Here is a 17,522-nt window from a genome sequence, read left to right as displayed (position 1 = left end):
ACACACACACACACACACACACACATCATGCATACAAAGATCGATAAACAGACAAACGCACACTGGCAGATGTGCAAACACATTTTACCATGTTTACATACACAACACAGACGTGCATGCACATACACATTTACGCGCGTGTACACACACACACACACACACACACACACACACATAAGCGTGCCTACGCACACACGCGTGCGTGCGGGCGCACACACACACACACACACACACACACACATACATACACAGGTCGACACACAGACAAACGCACACTGACAGATGTGCAAACACATTTTACCATGCTTGCATACACAACACAGACGTGTGCGCACATACACAAAATGCGCCTACGCACACACACGCGCGAATACACACACACACACACACACCACATATAAAGATCGACACACAGACAAACGCATACTGGCAGATGTACAAACACATTTTACCATGCTTACATACAACACACAGGCGCGCGCACACATACAAATACACGCGCGCGTGCACACACACACACACACTCAAATGCGCCTACACAAACACACACACACGCACACACACACCACGGATACACAGATCGACACACAGACAAACGCACACTGGGAGATGTGCAAACACAATATACCATGCTCACATACACTACACAGACGCGCGTGCACATACACATACACACGCGCGTGCACACACACACACACGCGCGTGCACACACACACACACACACACACACACACACACAAGCGTGCCTACACACGCACGCACGCGTGCGCATACACACACACATACCGGCCTACATTTACCACACTACTGTGTGCTGGATCTCCATCCCTGTCATTACTTTGAAGCACCATAGTGCCACAGAACAAAAACTTTGTTGCAAACAGTGTTAAGCCAGACTTAATCAGCCAATGATAAGGCAGTGCACTGACATGGCGGCAGTGGTATTTAGATCTGGATCTAGATATTCATTTCCCCATTACATGCATGAAATATGGTTGGCTTCAAATGCACTTGCGACCTCTGCCTCTATATGGTTGGCCCGGTACATTTCACTCGCTGTTGTCTTCGTGGAGTTGAATTGAAAACACATAAACATGTGCGTGCAGACACATAAACACACACACATGCACGCTCTCACTCTCTCACACATGTACACACACACGCGCGCGCATGCTCGCACACATACACACACACATACATGCGTACACACACTCATTCACACAGAGTTGTATTGAAAAGAATACATATGCATTTACACATGCACTTACACACACATTATGTGCAATACTCACATGCACACACACACACACACACACACACACACACAGAGTTGAATTGAAAACACACACATACACATAAACACTCTCTCTCGCAAACACAAACACATACACACACATGCACGCGCATACACACATACACGCGCGCGCATACACATATACACACTCTCTCTCTCAAACACACACACACACACACACACATAGCTGAATTGAAAACACACACGCATACACACACACACACACACACACTCTCTCTCTCTCTCTCTCTCTCTCTCTCTCTCTCTCTCTCTCTCTCTCTCTCTCTCTCTCAAACATGCACACACACACACACACACACACACACACACACACACACACTCACTCACTCACCCACTTGCTCACACACACACACACACACACACACACACACACACACACACACACAAACACACACAGACCTGCATTGAAAACAAAATACAAAGCATATGCTGTCTCTGTCTCTCTCTCAGGCATACACACACACTTTCTCCCTATCCTCGCCCCTCTTTCACCACACACACAGGTTTGAATTGAACACACACACACACACACACACACACACACGTGTGTGCGTGCGCTCAGAGATGCTCTCTCTCTCTCTCTCTCTCTCTCTCTCTCTCTCTCTCTCTCTCTCTCTCTCTCTCCCCCCTCTCTCTGTCTCTGTCTCTGTGTTTATGGATACAACACATTACAAGCTTTGCCTCTCCAAATGCAGTCCCCAAGATTCCCTCGCCTGTTTTGGTAAATTTCACAATTTTGGAATCTTATCTCTGCAAACAGATAAAAACTAAGAGAGGGAGGAGATTTTGTCATGTGCTCCTTTTTTTTGTCTTTGGAGACTGGTATCTCTGTATGTGATTACTGAAAGCTTCACGTGTGTTTGACAGTTAGCCCTGAACCATGTCTTGGTTAGTACAAGGAAGATGACATGAAGAGTGTATTAAAGTGGAAATGCCGTCATGTCCACACTACTGAAAACTACCATAAAACTACTGAAAACTGGGGTTCTACTACTGAGAGGTATTTGGGGGCCTAGGCAGGTCTGAGTTTGTAATGTTCACAGATATTATGCAGTGTAATTTTACCCCTTCTTGACTCATAAATGTAAGAAAAATTAGTCTGATTTCAGTTTAAGTTTGTCATTATGCCTGAGCTGTGAGTGTAGTGTTTTTCTCACAAGCAGTTGTTATTTACGTTTACTGATTTAGTGAATGCTTCACACACTGAAGTTATCACATTTGAAGTTACCTTCTTTTGGCAGGTACATGTATCTAAAAGTAAGTGTAGATATTTTCAGCCTTATCATCTGTGACCCTCTGTGGATGGATGGGCAGTAAGCAACAAATGAAAAGGCAGTTGTAACTTTACTGTTATCCTGTAAGAGCGCCCACTTGCTCCCGCTGAAATTCGCTGTCTGAAATGCAGGAGCGCCTGATAGCGCCTGCTAAACTCGTGCTTACAATGGGCGCAGCCATTGTTGTTTACATAAACGAGATTCTTACGAGAGTCACTGCCTTGTTTCCACCACTTCCTGCTGAACATTCTGAACTGAAGATGATTTTAAACCTTTTGAATGATTTCTGCATGAGAATATTGTAAAGAGAATGTTGTGAGTGCGGACTAGTCATCTGACAGGCAGGCTCTTTTGCTCTGTCAAGTTTTTAGTGATTGTTTTATTCTCTGCGTTTTAAATTGTGTTTATATTTGTCAGACTACTTGATGATGGACATACCTTTAATGTGGTGGTTTTATCCTGTTCCATGTGCTTTTAAACTGTTCGTTTGGACATTTTTGCTCTGGGCTTCAGTTTCCTATCGCCATCCGCCATTGCTGGAGTATGGCCAACACATACAGTGTTCAGTGCAAAACATCAACACTGCATGCGCCTCTGAGGATGTGATACGATGTCTTAAAGACTTGAACATTGGCTACAATCTCCCCCATAAAAAACTTGTCGGGGGGGACGGGGGTGGGTGGGGGGGGGGGGAGTACAGAAAAGGAAAATAATATGTGTCGTTCAAGGTAGAACCAGCATTTCAGATCCCAAACCACACATTCATAAGGTGAGAGTAAACTCTTTTAATCTTATTCATATAATCCCTGTGAAGAATGTACAGTCAACTGATTAACCCTCTCACCTGTCATATCTAAAACTTATGTGTGTGAATGTTCAGTCATGCAGACAGAAGGCCGCTTTTATTCATGATGTGATTGTTGACCATGTTTTTGACATTGCCATACTGACTGAGACCTGGTTGTATGAGCAGGGAGACGAATCATATATAGCACAGCTTACGCCGCAAGGGTACAAACTGAAATCATTCCCTAGACGAGTTAGGAAGGGAGGTGGTATTGCAACCATTATGAGAAGCCATATTCAGGATATCTGTACATTCAAACCCCTCGATTATTCATCATTTGAGGGTGTAGCATTAAGGGTTGAGTGCAGTAGTTCTGTGTGCCATATTATTTGCGTTTATAGACCCCCACCAAGTGGACACAATAAATGCAACACCCAGACTTTTATTACTGAGTTTTCTAATCTCCTGCATAAATACAACCTAGAAGCAGGAGACTTAGTTTTAACTGGCGATTTTAACTCTTTCCGGACGAAGGAATGCTCACGCATTCCTACACAAAACGTATTCGGTTTCGGACGAAGGAGTGGAATAGCATTCTCTGAAAGTAAAATTCCATCATGCGCTGTACACGTGATTTTGTGATTAGCCAAGCAGAGTGCGCTATTCTGGGTCACTCCACAATCGAACAGTATGATTGGTTAGTCTGGGATGTGTGGCCTGTCTCGCACACATGCTGACAAAGTCACTGACCGGTCGTCTGCTCGCGTGCCAGCCTGTTGGCAAAGCGGCCTCTTCTCAGAATGTTGTGAAGCGAACAAGGCAGTGACGGCAATGTTTTAGGGTTGCCGAAGTACTTGAAATGCTACAAACTGAAGGGTCGGACATTGAAGAGGTGGATGATGACGAAGAAGAAAGCGAATTTAATGCAGAAAGCAAGCATGGGTATGGTGATTCGGGGTGAAAAATTGGCAGTATTTTCTACATATGGCAAAACTGTAAAAATAAGATGAGAAATTTGATTTTTTTTTATATGTAATAGCTCAACACGTAATAAACCAGTTCTGAAAGTTTCATTTTCTTACACAGTATTTTGTATTTTTTGTAATTTTTTTCCAAACCCTTACAAATGGGCCGTCTGTGGGGAAAAGCAAGGGAGAAAACTTGTCATCCCGAGTGAGTTAACCTTCATTATGAACAGACCAGCAGTTCAGATATACTACGGTTGCATACTCTACTTCACGACCAAGGGTTAAAACAGCGAATATGTGAACCAATCCACAAACATGGTCACACTCTCCACTGGCTTGTGGTTTGAGAGAACATTCACAACCCCCAGTTTAAGGTCATGGACTTGGCTCTTGCTGATCACATGGCAGTCCTTTATGACATCCCTTTTAAAAGACTGAAGTGACCAAAATGTTTTGTTACATCACGGAACACAAAGATGATCAACCTTGAGATATTCCAGGCTGACATCAAATCCTTCATGGATGGAATTTACTCAAGCTCATCTCCTCTGACATACAACACTGGCATCCGTCAGATACTGGACAAGCATGCCCCTCTCTCCACTCGCCTTGTTACTGACTGTCCCTCTGCTCCCTGGATGACTGTTGACCTGTGTACAGACAGATTTATGTCAAGGAGTGTAAAAAACTGAATGACATGCAGACAGCTGCAAAGCATCAACATTTCAGCACCTCCATCAGTCAGTGTTCCACGTCCAAACAGCTCTGTGCTGTAACAAACCAGCTCATTGGCAAAATTAGAGAACTGTTGCTGCCAAAAAAACATTCCTCCTCAGGATCTCCTTGATGCTTTTAGTAATTATTTTAATGACAAAATTGTAAACATCCGACAAGAACTGGATGCCAGCCCACCAGAGGACTGACTTAATCATTTTAAAGGAAATTTAATGACATGTTTTAGACCTGTCTCTGCAAAAGCTGTAAGAGATTTTATTCTTAAATCTCCAAGTAAGAACTGTGACCTTGATCCCTTGCCCACTAACCTTTTGAAATTATGTCTTGATGACCTTCTCCCTTTGATCACCAGAATTATTAATCATTCTCTAAAGTCAGGCATTGTTGATGATTGTCTTAAATTGGCCATTGTCACCCTCTTTTGGAAAAGCACAATTTGGACACAAATCAGCTAAAAAAACAAAAACAAACTACAGACCTGTCTCTAATCTTTCTTTCATTTCTAAAATCATTGAAAAAGTTGTGTTACTTCAGCTCCAGGAACATCTTGATGAAAACGGCCTGCTTGAAACTTGTTAGTCAGCCTATCAGAAAAGCCATAGCACAGAAACAGCCCTTATTTTGGTCACAGATAGTCTCCTCTCACAGACAAAGGACTTACATCTGTAGTGGCATTTTTAGATCTGTCAGCAGCATTTGATACAATTGACCACCAGATTCTTACCAATCGTCTTAGCACTACCCTAGTCAGCATACCGCGGCTGACAGGGACCCTACTCAAGCGGTCGCCACACAAAGGAAAGAAAGAAGAAAACAAGGAGCACCCCATTGACCATTGCCACATGGAACATGCGTACGCTTCTGGATAGAGGCGACTCAGCCAGACCACAGAGACGCACAGCACTCATTGCGTGTGAATTAGCCAGGTACAACATCAACATCGCTGCCTTAAGTGAGACCAGACTGGCAGAAGAAGGCAAACTCTGTGAGCGAGGCACAGGCTACACCTTCTTTTGGAGTGGTCGCGGACCTGAGGAGAGACGTGAGGCTGGAGTTGGCTTTGCAGTGAAGACAACCCTCGTTGGCAAGCTGGCTGGCCCCCCGAAAGGAGTGAACGATTGCCTGATGACGATGAAACTCCCTATATGCAACAGGAAGAAGTTTACCACCATTGTCAGTGCCTACGCGCCCACCATGACAAACCCAGATGAGATCAAGGACAAGTTCTATGAGGACCTGAACGCTGTCATCACCACTGTTCCCAACGCAGACAAGCTCATCATTCTTGGTGACTTTAACGCGAGAGTTGGTTGTGACAGCATCTCCTGGGAAGGCGTGATTGGGAAGCATGGGGTTGGTAATTGTAACAGTTTCAGTAGCTCAAGGAGGCGTCACTGCGTTCGGACAAAACCATATACACTACACCACATCTGCCAAGCAGATGCCTGACCAGCAGCATAACCCAACGCGCTTAGTCAGGCCTTGTAACAGCAATGGCCAACTACTTCTCTAGACATGTGCCGAGCATGACCTTCTTATCACAATCACCATCTTCTGCCTCCCTACCCGTAACAGGACGTCATGGATGCATCCTCACTCTGGGCATTGGTATCTCATCGACTTTGTCATCGTCAGGAAGAGGGACAGGCAGGATGTACGAGTCACGAGGGCCATGTGCGGCGCCGAGTGCTGGACAGACCACTGCCTTATCGTCTCCAAGCTCAACCTCCGCATCCAGCCCAAGAGACGGCCTCAGGGCATGAAAGCACCCTAACGCCTGAATGTCAATAAGTTGGAGCTAGGCAACATCAAGCAGAGCTTTGCTGACACCCAGGAGGAACGCCTTGAGTCCACCGTGCTGGACAACCAGAGTGTGGAGGCAGCATGGGGCGCACTGCATGAGACGGTGTACAACACTGCCATGGAGTGCCTGGGGCCTTCTGTCAGGAAGCACAAAGACTGGTTTGATGAGAACTGCACTGAGATAAAGCAGCTGCTAGAAGACAAACACCAAGCCTACAGAGCCCATATTGAAGATCCCAAGTCACAGTCAAACAAAGACATACTGAAGAGTGCACGCAGCACCATCCAGCTGAAGCTGCGGCAGATGCAGGATTCCTGGTTGAGCAACAAAGCTGATGAGATCCAGGGCTTTGCAGACAGGAACAACTTGAAGAACTTCTATAACGGCCTGAAAGAAGCCTACGGTCCCACCACCTCCGGATCTGCTCCACTCCTCAGTGCTGATGGTTCTACCCTGATCACTGACAAGGACGGGATCCTTGAGAGATGGGCTGAACATTTTGACAGCGTACTGAACCGCCCTTCCACCATCAATGATGAAGCCATCGACCGACTCCCGCAGGTGCCAGTCAGTGAGTCGTTGGATGCCATTCCAACTTTGGAGGAGACCCAGAAAGCTATCTGTCTGCTATCCAATGGCAAAGCCCCTGGCTCAGACTCCATTCCAGCTGAGGTCTACAAAGAAGGTGGTATGGTGCTGACTGAGAAGCTTCATCAGCTGTTCCAGCTCATCTGGCAGCATGAGGCAGTTCCACAGGACTTCAAAGACGCTTCCATCATACACCTGTACAAGCGCAAAGGAAATCGTCAGGCCTGTGACAACCATCATGGAATATCTCTGCTGTCCGTCGCAGGCAAGACTCTGGCCAGAGTGCTACTCAACCGTCTCATAGCGCACCTTGAGCAAGGTCTCCTACCAGAGAGCCAGTGTGGCTTCCGGAAAGAACACGGGACTGTCGACATGGTGTTTGCTGCCAGGCAGCTCCAGGAGAAGTGTCAGGAACAGAACGCCGACCTTTACTCCACCTATGTCGATCTGACCAAGGCCTTCGATACTGTTAGCAGAGATGGCCTTTGGAGAATCATGGTGAAGTACGGATGTCCCAGAAAGTTCATCACCATCATACGGCAAATACACGATGGGATGCTGGCCCGAGTCCAAGACAACGGAGAGACTTCAGAACCATTCCCTGTCTCCAACGGAGTCAAGCAAGGGTGTGTTCTTGCCCCCACCCTGTTCAGTCTCATGTTTTCAGCCATGCTGACAGATGCCTTCAGAGATGCTGACGTAGGCATTGGCATCAGGTACCACACAGATGGCTCACTCTTCAACCTCAGGAGGCTTCAAGCAAAAACCAAGGTGAGGACAGACACCGTCAACGACTTCCTGTTTGCTGATGACTGCGCTCTCAACGCTGCCTCTGAAGCTGACATGCAACACAGTGTCGACAAGTTCGCTGCTGCCTGTGACAACTTTGGCCTCACAATCAGCACAAAGAAGACTGAGGTGATGCACCAGCCAGCTCCAGGAAAGCCTTACATTGAACCAATCATCTTCATCAATGAGCAGTGACTGAACGCGGTGGACAAGTTCACATACCTGGGCAGCACACTCTCTCGCACAGTTGTCATTGACGATGAGGTGAATGCCAGACTCGCCAAAGCCAGCGCTGCCTTCGGCAGACTCCATAAGAACGTTTGGAACAGGAGAGGCATCACCCTGGAGATGAAGCTCAAAGTATACAAGGCCATAGTTCTCACCACACTGCTCTATGGATGTGAATCATGGACGGTCTACAAACGCCACGCCAAAAAGCTGAACCACTTCCACACCACCAGCCTCAGAAAACTTCTCGGCATAAAGTGGCAAGAGAAGATCCCTGACACAGAGGTGCTCACTCGGGCAAACTTGCCCAGCATCTACACCATCTTGATGCAGGCCCAGCTGCGCTGGGCAGGCCATGTAGTTCGCATGCCAGACCACCGGCTCCCCAAGAAACTGCTGTATGGCGAACTCCAGCATGGCAAGCGCTCCCATGGAGGCCAAAAGAAGCGCTTTAAAGACACTCTGAAAGTTTCTCTGAAGGCCTTCAACATCAGCCACAACACATGGGAGCTGAATGCAATGGACAGACCAAAGTGGCTTTCAGCTGTCCACAAAGGCGCCAAATCCTCTGAGGCCAACAGAATTGCTGCAGCAGAGCAACGCAGACCGGCCAGGAAAAGCAGTGCCAGCAAGTCCCCGACAGCCGCCACCATCCCCTGTCCACACTGCGTCAGAACCTTCCGGGCGCGGATTGGCCTGACCAGTCATCTGCGCACCCACAGAGCCCAATCCACCCACCCCCAGGATGACTAGATCGTCCTCGTCGATCCCGACGGATGAACCACACACAGCCTTTGTCTGACATCTTCAAAAGGCACTCATTTGGTTACCATAAATATGCAGATGACACAGAATTACAAAAAGGCACTCCACCATCTCATTTTAAAACAGTCATTACTGAACTGGAAGCTTGTGTAGTTGATGTAAAAACATGGATGGACAAAAACAAGCTAAAGCTGAATTAAGACAAAACTGAACTCTTAGCCGTTGGAGACCTAACTCGTCTTAAGAAAGTAGAAAAGGACCCAGTTACGTTTGGCCCCGCTTCAGTAGCATTTCAAACATCAGCCAAATACCTGGGTGTATATCTCGATCAAACCTTGACTTTGAACAACCAAATTTCATTCTTGTGTCGCTCATGTAATTTCCATCTCCAAAGGCTAGCCTCACAGACCCTACATAACAGAGAAAAAATATGGCTCAGTTGGTTTCCTCTTTTGTCCTGTCCAGACTGGATTACTGCAATTCCACTCTTGCAGGTTTACCATCTTCCTCCATCAACAGATTACAGAAAATTCAGAACAGTGCTGCACGACTGGTTCTTGCCAAAAAGAAATCTGATCATGTTACATCTCTGCTGAATCGGTTACACTGGCTTCCATTTGAGTCCGGCATTCACTGTAAGTTAGCAACACTCGCCTTCAAACATTTTGACAAGTCTCTTCCATTGTATCTCTCCTCTGTATTGGAAACATATGAATGGCACAGAACATTAACCCTTTGAGCCCTGAGTTCCTGAGCAATTTTAACCCTTCTGCCTGAGCTCCTGAGCCAAAATTTGCAAATAATTGGTATTAAACCCTTTGAGCCCTGACCACCGCTTTACCGGTGGCAGAGAAAAATGACATAATGCCCAGCCACCAGTTGAGCGGTGCGTAAACACTTGAAGTGTGCAGAGTCTCAACCTGGCCCGTCAGGGCAGAAATCAGGGACAAAACGTGCGAGAAAACAACTGTACACAACGCAGCAAGTAATTGATATGCTTGATGATTTATCAGAAGTAGAGTATGACAATGATTACTCTGATAGTGAGGTGGAATTCGAATTGGATGATTTTGCTACAGATAGTGATGTTGAAAATGAATCTGAGCATGCAGAATCAGTTAATCAAAGGAGGCGTGTCAGGTTGAGACTCTGCACGCTTCATGGTAGTAATCGATCGTTTTTATCCAAAGCACATGCACAAAACACAGTGAAAAGGCGCGGCAGTGTTGGTACTACGTTTGCTGACGTCAGAATATTACGGTTTTTCTGATTGGCTCTTCAATATAAGTCAACCAATAGCAAAACACGACACAAGTGTTTACACACCGCTCAACCGGTGGCCAGGCATTATGCCACCCCTCCCCACCACCGGTAAAGCGGTGGTCAGGGCTCAAAGGGTTAAGATCCAGTTCTGAAAAGCTGCTTAAAATTCCAAGGACTAATCTCAAATGCGCTGGAAATAGGTCTTTTAGAGCTCAGGTTCCCCAGGTGTGGAACTCTCTACCTTCATCTCTTAAACATGCCTCTGATCTACATTCCTTTAAGTCAGATCTGAAAGCTTACCTTTTCCGTAAGCATTTTTGTTCTGGGCAAAATGGTTAAACCAAGGTATGCCTGTTAACAAGAATCTTTGTACTAGTATTTTTGTAGTCCTGTTTTAATGCATTGTGTATTTCATGTAGTTTTGGTCTTAGATGTGATGGCATTTTTTCTATCTGGTTATTTTTTATAGGTGTGTGTGTGTGTGTGTGTGTGCGTGCGTGCATGCATGCATGCATGCATGCATGTGTTTGTGAGAGTACAGTGCTCTGGTATGCGTGTGTAAGTATGTAGGCATGTTTAGATGTTAGTATGTCCGAACACAATTCTATGTTAGAAGATAAGAAATATCTTAATGCTTATGCAATTTTGTTTTTAGTGCAGTTGATATTTTATGTCAGCATGTGTGTGTGTGTGTGTGAGTGTGTGTGTGTCTGTAAGGGAGGGACATCTGTACATATATGTGTGTGTGTGTGTGTGTGCGTGCCCACGCATGTGTATGTGGGTGTGAGTGTGTGTTCTATGAAATGCATTTTGTTTTAATCTAAGCCTTATTCGCTTCATATCTTTTATAATCTGATTCATCTCTTAAGTGTGCTTTTTCATTCATATGAACACACTGGATGTTTTCCAATGTCAGATGGCAGTTGATGTGTTTTTTAAGGCATGTTTATAGTCAGCTGGATGATGCAAGGCGCTTTGAGCAGCATTGGTGCTGGATATCACACCATAGAAAAACTATGTATTATTAATATTATTATTATTAACATCAGTCATACTGAATGACCTAGCCTCCCTGGGGGTCACTACCTTGCCGTGGTCGGGAGGCTTAGTGGCCAGTGATCGAGTGAGCTATGTCAGCGGGGGCATCAGTGCTTCTGAGGGTTTACTGCTCTAGTCCCAGGTCTTAGTTGACAGCCTACATAGCCATTGTAGCTGTTCAGGCTGAAAACGTGGTGGTTTTTGTACTGGTGCCCCTGATTGGGCTTCCCGTGCCGAACAGGTCGTGAGTGAGGCCCAGACTAAAAGTGACCTACTGTCCCCTTCGCTATTCTCTCTTCTTATTTTTACCGCCTCTTTTCTGTCTTCAGCTCCCCATCAGGCCTTCTTTTCCACATTCTTCTTTCTTTGTGACCTTCTTCAGGCCCACTGTGTTCGCCGTGCGGGGCGACCTGTGATAGAGGGGAATGAGATCCTGGGGATTGAGAGAGCATGCTGCTCTCAACATGTCACTTTGGCTTGGACCTCTCCTAAGACAGGCGGTACACATTGATCCATGTGTGTCAGTTGGCTACCCCTACGTGGGGCTGGGTCAAGACTGGCAGTTTAGAGGCTAACTGAGAGAACCCCACAGTGCTCAGTTCTCTGTCCCCGGGAGCTGGGCATGATTGGGGGGGGATTGGGTTAGAGCTATACTGTTGGTCATATGTCCCTCCCGAAACCTGGAAGGGGTCAAGCTGGTGTTCCCTTGACCCTGGCCCCTAAGTTGGACCCCATGGTGGGTGGGTAAGGGAGGGATGAATTAAAGATAAAAAAAAAAAAAACCCATGGCTTCAACTCAATCACACACCCGTAAAGTAGTGAAGAGGAGGAGACCAGGAACGGAGAGCGACTCTGATTCTGATTCGGAGGTCCGAGAGACCTCCGGATATTGGCCATTGTGGCTTGTGGTGGAGGGCACTGATGCTGACAATCCCTTGTCGGCTCTCAGCACCTTTGCCATCCAGAAAGGCTTTCAGTGTTTGGCTGGTGCATTGAAATCCATCAAGAGGCTGAGGAATGGAACGTTTATGGTGGAGACTGCATCAAAGAGGCAGTCACAGTTTCTGCTTAAAGCAGTTACTTTTGTGGATCGGGCAGTGAAGGTCTCCCCTCACAAAGGGCTGAACTGTTTGAAGGGGGTCATTAGATGCCTTGATCTGAGAGGAGTGGCTGAGGCAGAAATTAAGAGCGAGCCGTCATCTCAGGGAGTGACATGTCTACAGGGTGACGGTACGGAAGGGGTCGGACAGAGTCCCGACCAACACATTCTTCCTCACCTTCTGCTGCCCAATTGTCCCCAAGGACATAAGAGTTGGGTACCTGCAGGTGAGCGTGAGTTTGTACATGCTGTCCCCTCTAAGGTGCTTCAAGTGCCAGAAGTTCGGCCACGTACAGGACCACTGCAAGGAGGAAGAGGCGTGTAGCACCTGTTCAAAGGCGGTGCACCAGGGTGAATGCGTCAGTCCAGCCCGTTGCATGAACTGCGGAGGCAGCAACCCGTTTTCATCTGAAGACTGACCCACCTGGAAAAAAGAAAAGGAGATCCAGAAGGTGAAAAAGGAGAAGAAACTCCCATTCTTCAAAGCCTGTAAGCTAGTGGAGGCCACGTTGCCGAAGGCAGGTCCATCTTATGCATCAGTCGTCAGACCCAGGATAGTGGACGTTGCGATCCAGACATTGTCGACAGGGACACAGACAGACGACATACCGACTTTGGTGAAACCGTTGGCCTCGGGTGGAGGCTCTGTATCCATCCATCCCCATCCTGTACAGCGGTCCTCAGGGGCTGCTGGGCAGGGGGGAAAGCCACGGGTGGAGGCATGGTGTCTGCCTCCCGCCCCCCAGCCTTATCCCGCCTCTTGTCTGCCTGCCCCTCGGGCTGGTGGGAGTGCCCAGAAACCCCGCCCCCAAGGCCACACCTCCCCTCCCCTCCACCTCCAAAACCCAAGGAGGGGAAGGTTACGATCTCAGCGGGGTCGGGGAAAGCCAAGGTGGTGGATATCCGGCTTGGCTGGAATTGGACAGGATTTTAGTTAACATGAAAAACAGATTTGCAGTCTTGTCCGACCTTGATCCACCACAAGCAGAGGATCAGGAGGTAGCGATGGATTAGGTTGCTGTTACATTTTTAACCTTTTTAATGGCGATCATTCATTGGAATGTCCGTGGTTTTTATGCTGATCTTCAGGAACTCAGTTGCTTTGTCGTTCTTTGAAACCTTCAGTGCTGGCACTGCAAGAAACTCTGCAAAGAGATGTCAAGTTTTTATCTCTCTCAGGTTTTAACTCAATTTTTAAACCCGCTCAACTGAAGCAAGAGGGATTGACGGGCGGTGTCACTCTGTTTGTACATAAGTCCCTTTTATATAGTACAGTTCCTTTAAACACACCTTTGCAGGCGGTGGCAGTCAGAGTCACACTAAAGAAAACCACCACTGTCTGTTCTCTCTATCTTCCATCTTCTGTCCGTGTTCTGAGGCAGGACCTCTTGAACCTTATCAATCCACCACATAGAAAATGCCGATCTGGATGTCGACAGCATCTCATATTTCTCCAAGTTCCCCAACAGCCCACCTTGGACCTTTAAAACACCTGTGGCCCAATTCGATCTGGCCTCATACAGTAAAGACTCCACCAGTTCACTGGCCTACAGAACTTACTTTTCGGAACTCTGCCACAAATTTCCCACTTTCCAAAAAATCTTCACTGATGGTTCCAAGTCGGAGGATGGAGTCGCTGCATCTGCGTTCTGTCCCACCTTTCCTGACCAGCCCACAATGAAACACATCCTATCTGAAAGCTCAGTGTACACTGCGGAATTGACCGCACTGGTTGTGGCAGTAAAAATGGTTCTCTGTTTGAAACAAAAAGATTCATGATCTTTTCCGACTCTTTGTCAGCCCTGGAGGCGATCGCCTGCAGGAATCTGACTCATCTCAAACTGCTGAAATTCTGTGATGCTTTTACTCTCGTAACGAAGAAAGGATATGAGGTTGTGTTGGCCTGGGTTCCCAGCCATGTTGGCTTTCGTGGTAACGAAAGGGCAGACCAGCTGGCCAAGAACACATTAAGGAAGAATTATCGAGATCCTTCATACCATACACAGACATGAAGCAGAAGGTGAACAACTTACGTTAAGGATCTTTGGCAAGAGGAGTGGAACACCCAGATGGACAACAATCTGTTCCAAATCCGTCCAGACCTAAAAGAGATCCTCCCATTGATGGTGAAGAACAGAAAGGAGGAGTCTGCTGCGCAGACTGCGCGCGAGGCACACTTTTTTTTTTTTTTTTTTTTTTTTTTTTTTACTCATTCTTTTTTGTTGAAGGGGGAAGAGGCCCCTAGATCTGCATGATGTTAGACACAAACATTACACGGTGGTTTCTCTGAAGACTTTGTTTCGTGATATCCCTCCGTGGACGCTGATGGGCTTCTTGAAAGAAGTGAACATTTTTAATCAGATTTGAAGGTTTTAAACTATTGAAGGTTTTTAAACTTTGAGTGGAAAGCTTAAAGCGGTGACTAGTTTTTATTAGATTTTTTTTAATTTACCCTTGACTTGTAGGTATTAACATGGCGATAGCCTTGAGATGGCCTCAGTGGTTGGCAAGGCTCTAAACACCATAATTTGGTTTGGTTTGGTTTGAGTGACCTAGATATCGACTGACTGAGTTTTGCTGATACTGAGAGTGAAGTCGGTACTTGAGTGTGAATCAGTTGCTGGACCTCCAAAATCATGAATTGATCATCAGACTTCTGAAATCAACAGTCAGTGAGTCAGTCATTGATTTGACTGATATTTATTGGCGTTCTGCATGATCTTCCAAATTGTGCTAGTTCAATGGATTATATTCCTCTTTTCATAATGGAGAAGGTAAATATGTGTGATAGGTTTGTTATTTGTTTTTGTTTTTTGCTTGTTGTTGTTTTTTTTCCCCCATACAGCATCCCTCAAAATGAAAAGGACATAAAAATCAACACGTTCATTGTTGTAATTCAAGTTGAAGAAAAAGAATAAGAAGAAGATGTGTTAAAAGACACTGCAGACCAGACAAACATATTTTAACCCTCTTTCCCCCAGAACACACAACACTAATCTCCCCTGAAATCCCATGCCAAGGCGAATAACTCGGACAGTGGGTAATTATAAACATTGATTAAAAATATAATTACCTTCTTTTGTTGCACATGTTTATTTTTCCTGCATTCTACACATAATAAAGTTGCAAAAGAATTTTTGTTTCCAGGCTCATGTTGCTTTGTATGTACACACAAAAAATAAATGTGTCAAACTTGGTCAGCTTTGAAAAAAAATTCTTTTAATTACAGTATGATTTTCTTTGAAATAAGTTTATCTGGTCTGCAGTGACTTCTAACACATCTTCTTTTTATTCTTTTTCTTACTCAACTTGAATTCCAACAATGAACATGCTGATTTGTATGTTCTTTTCATTTTGAGGGATGGTGTGTTTTCCTATGATGGTTGAGAGAAAAACAACAGCAAACAAACAAAAACAAACAACAAACCTACCTCACATGTAATTTCTCCGTAATGAAAAGAAAAATATAATCCATTTAACTTGCAAAATCAGGAAGATCGTGCAGAATGCCAATAAGTATCAGTGCAATCAACGACTGACAGTATCGATTCTGATCTGGTGATCAATTTCTGATTTCGGAGGTCCGGCGATTGATTCACGATTTTGGAGGTCCGGCGATCGATTTGATGATTTCTGAAGTCTGATGATCGATTCACACTCAAGTACCAACTACACTCTCAGTATCGGTAAAACTCAGTCAGTGGATGTTAGGTCACTCAGTGCGATCGACTTTTACAAAATTCTCACACAGAAATCATCTTCAGAATAGTCATTCGGATTACGCTACTACAGTCGACAGTCATCGAACTCATCCTGCAACTTTGAAACTTCTATCTAAATTTTGGCAGAACTTTACCAATTCAGTGGTATATTCCATTGAACCAGCCAATAAATATCAGTGAAATCAAGACTAACTCACTGACAGTATCGATTTCGGAGGTCCGGCGTTTGATTCATGATTTCAGAGGTCCGGCGATCAATTCATTCAAGTAACCAACTTCACTCTCATTGTCGGCAAAACTCGGTCAGTCGATATCTAGGTCACTCAGTTCAGTCGATTTTTACAAGATTCTCATGCAAAAATCATTAAAACGGTTCAAAGTCATCTTCAGAATTAGTGTTCAGATTACGCTAAAGCTCTCAGCAATCATCAAACTCGTCTTGCAACTTTAAAAATCCACAACTTCATCAAAATTCAAGCAAATCGGACTCTGAAAAGTGCAAAATGCATTGCAGGAAGTGCCAAAAACGAGGCTGTGAATCTCACGAGAGTCTTGTTTATGTAAATAACAATGGCTGCGTCCATAGTAAGCACGTGTTTAGACGGTGGTACCAGGCAGGTTTGGGTGTTACACTGCAAGGCGACATTGGGCGGGTTGGGTGAAAATGGTTAAACAAGAGGCAAAGCCTTCAAGACTCACTAGTGCTTTGTGCTTTATCCAGTCAAGGAATCATGAGGAGAAAAAAAAAAGATGAAAAAAATTGTTGAAAAGTGCTCTGTATTAAATATGATATATAAAATAAGTTTGGGAGAAAGAGAAAGGGGGGGTTCGGGGGGGGGGGGGTATGTGAGCGGGATCAAACCATGCATGTTTAGTTCCGAAGCAAGTAGACTAATCCCCACTGCTGCAGTGCATATGACGTCATTTGCCTAAATTTAATACTTAGCAGTGTTGATGTTTTCTTCTTCATGCGATAAATAGATGTGATTGTTGTGGATGTAATAGCGCCATTTAAATCATGTATTTGTGTGTTTTATTATATCTCGATTATTCTTTTATTTTGGCGGTAAAGGAGACTTTGATATCCCTTCAAGGACAAAGCAACACATGGTTGATCTCTAGATCTGCACGAACCAGTTGAGGCTTA

At 45.4% G+C, this 17,522-nt stretch overlaps 1 protein-coding gene across 1 annotated transcript in view; it reads left to right on the top strand.

Annotated features, from left to right (window-relative positions):
* Nucleotides 1-17,522, top strand: part of LOC143282242 (uncharacterized) — a 190,157-nt gene that overhangs the window by 126,152 nt on the left and 46,483 nt on the right. The gene's annotated exons all lie outside the window — the stretch shown is intronic.

The sequence above is a fragment of the Babylonia areolata genome, chromosome 1, assembly GCF_041734735.1.
Source record: "Babylonia areolata isolate BAREFJ2019XMU chromosome 1, ASM4173473v1, whole genome shotgun sequence".
Taxonomy (NCBI): domain Eukaryota; kingdom Metazoa; phylum Mollusca; class Gastropoda; order Neogastropoda; family Buccinidae; genus Babylonia; species Babylonia areolata.
The sequence above is the reverse complement of the archived record's forward strand: the minus strand, read 5'-3'. Positions and strand labels throughout refer to the sequence as shown.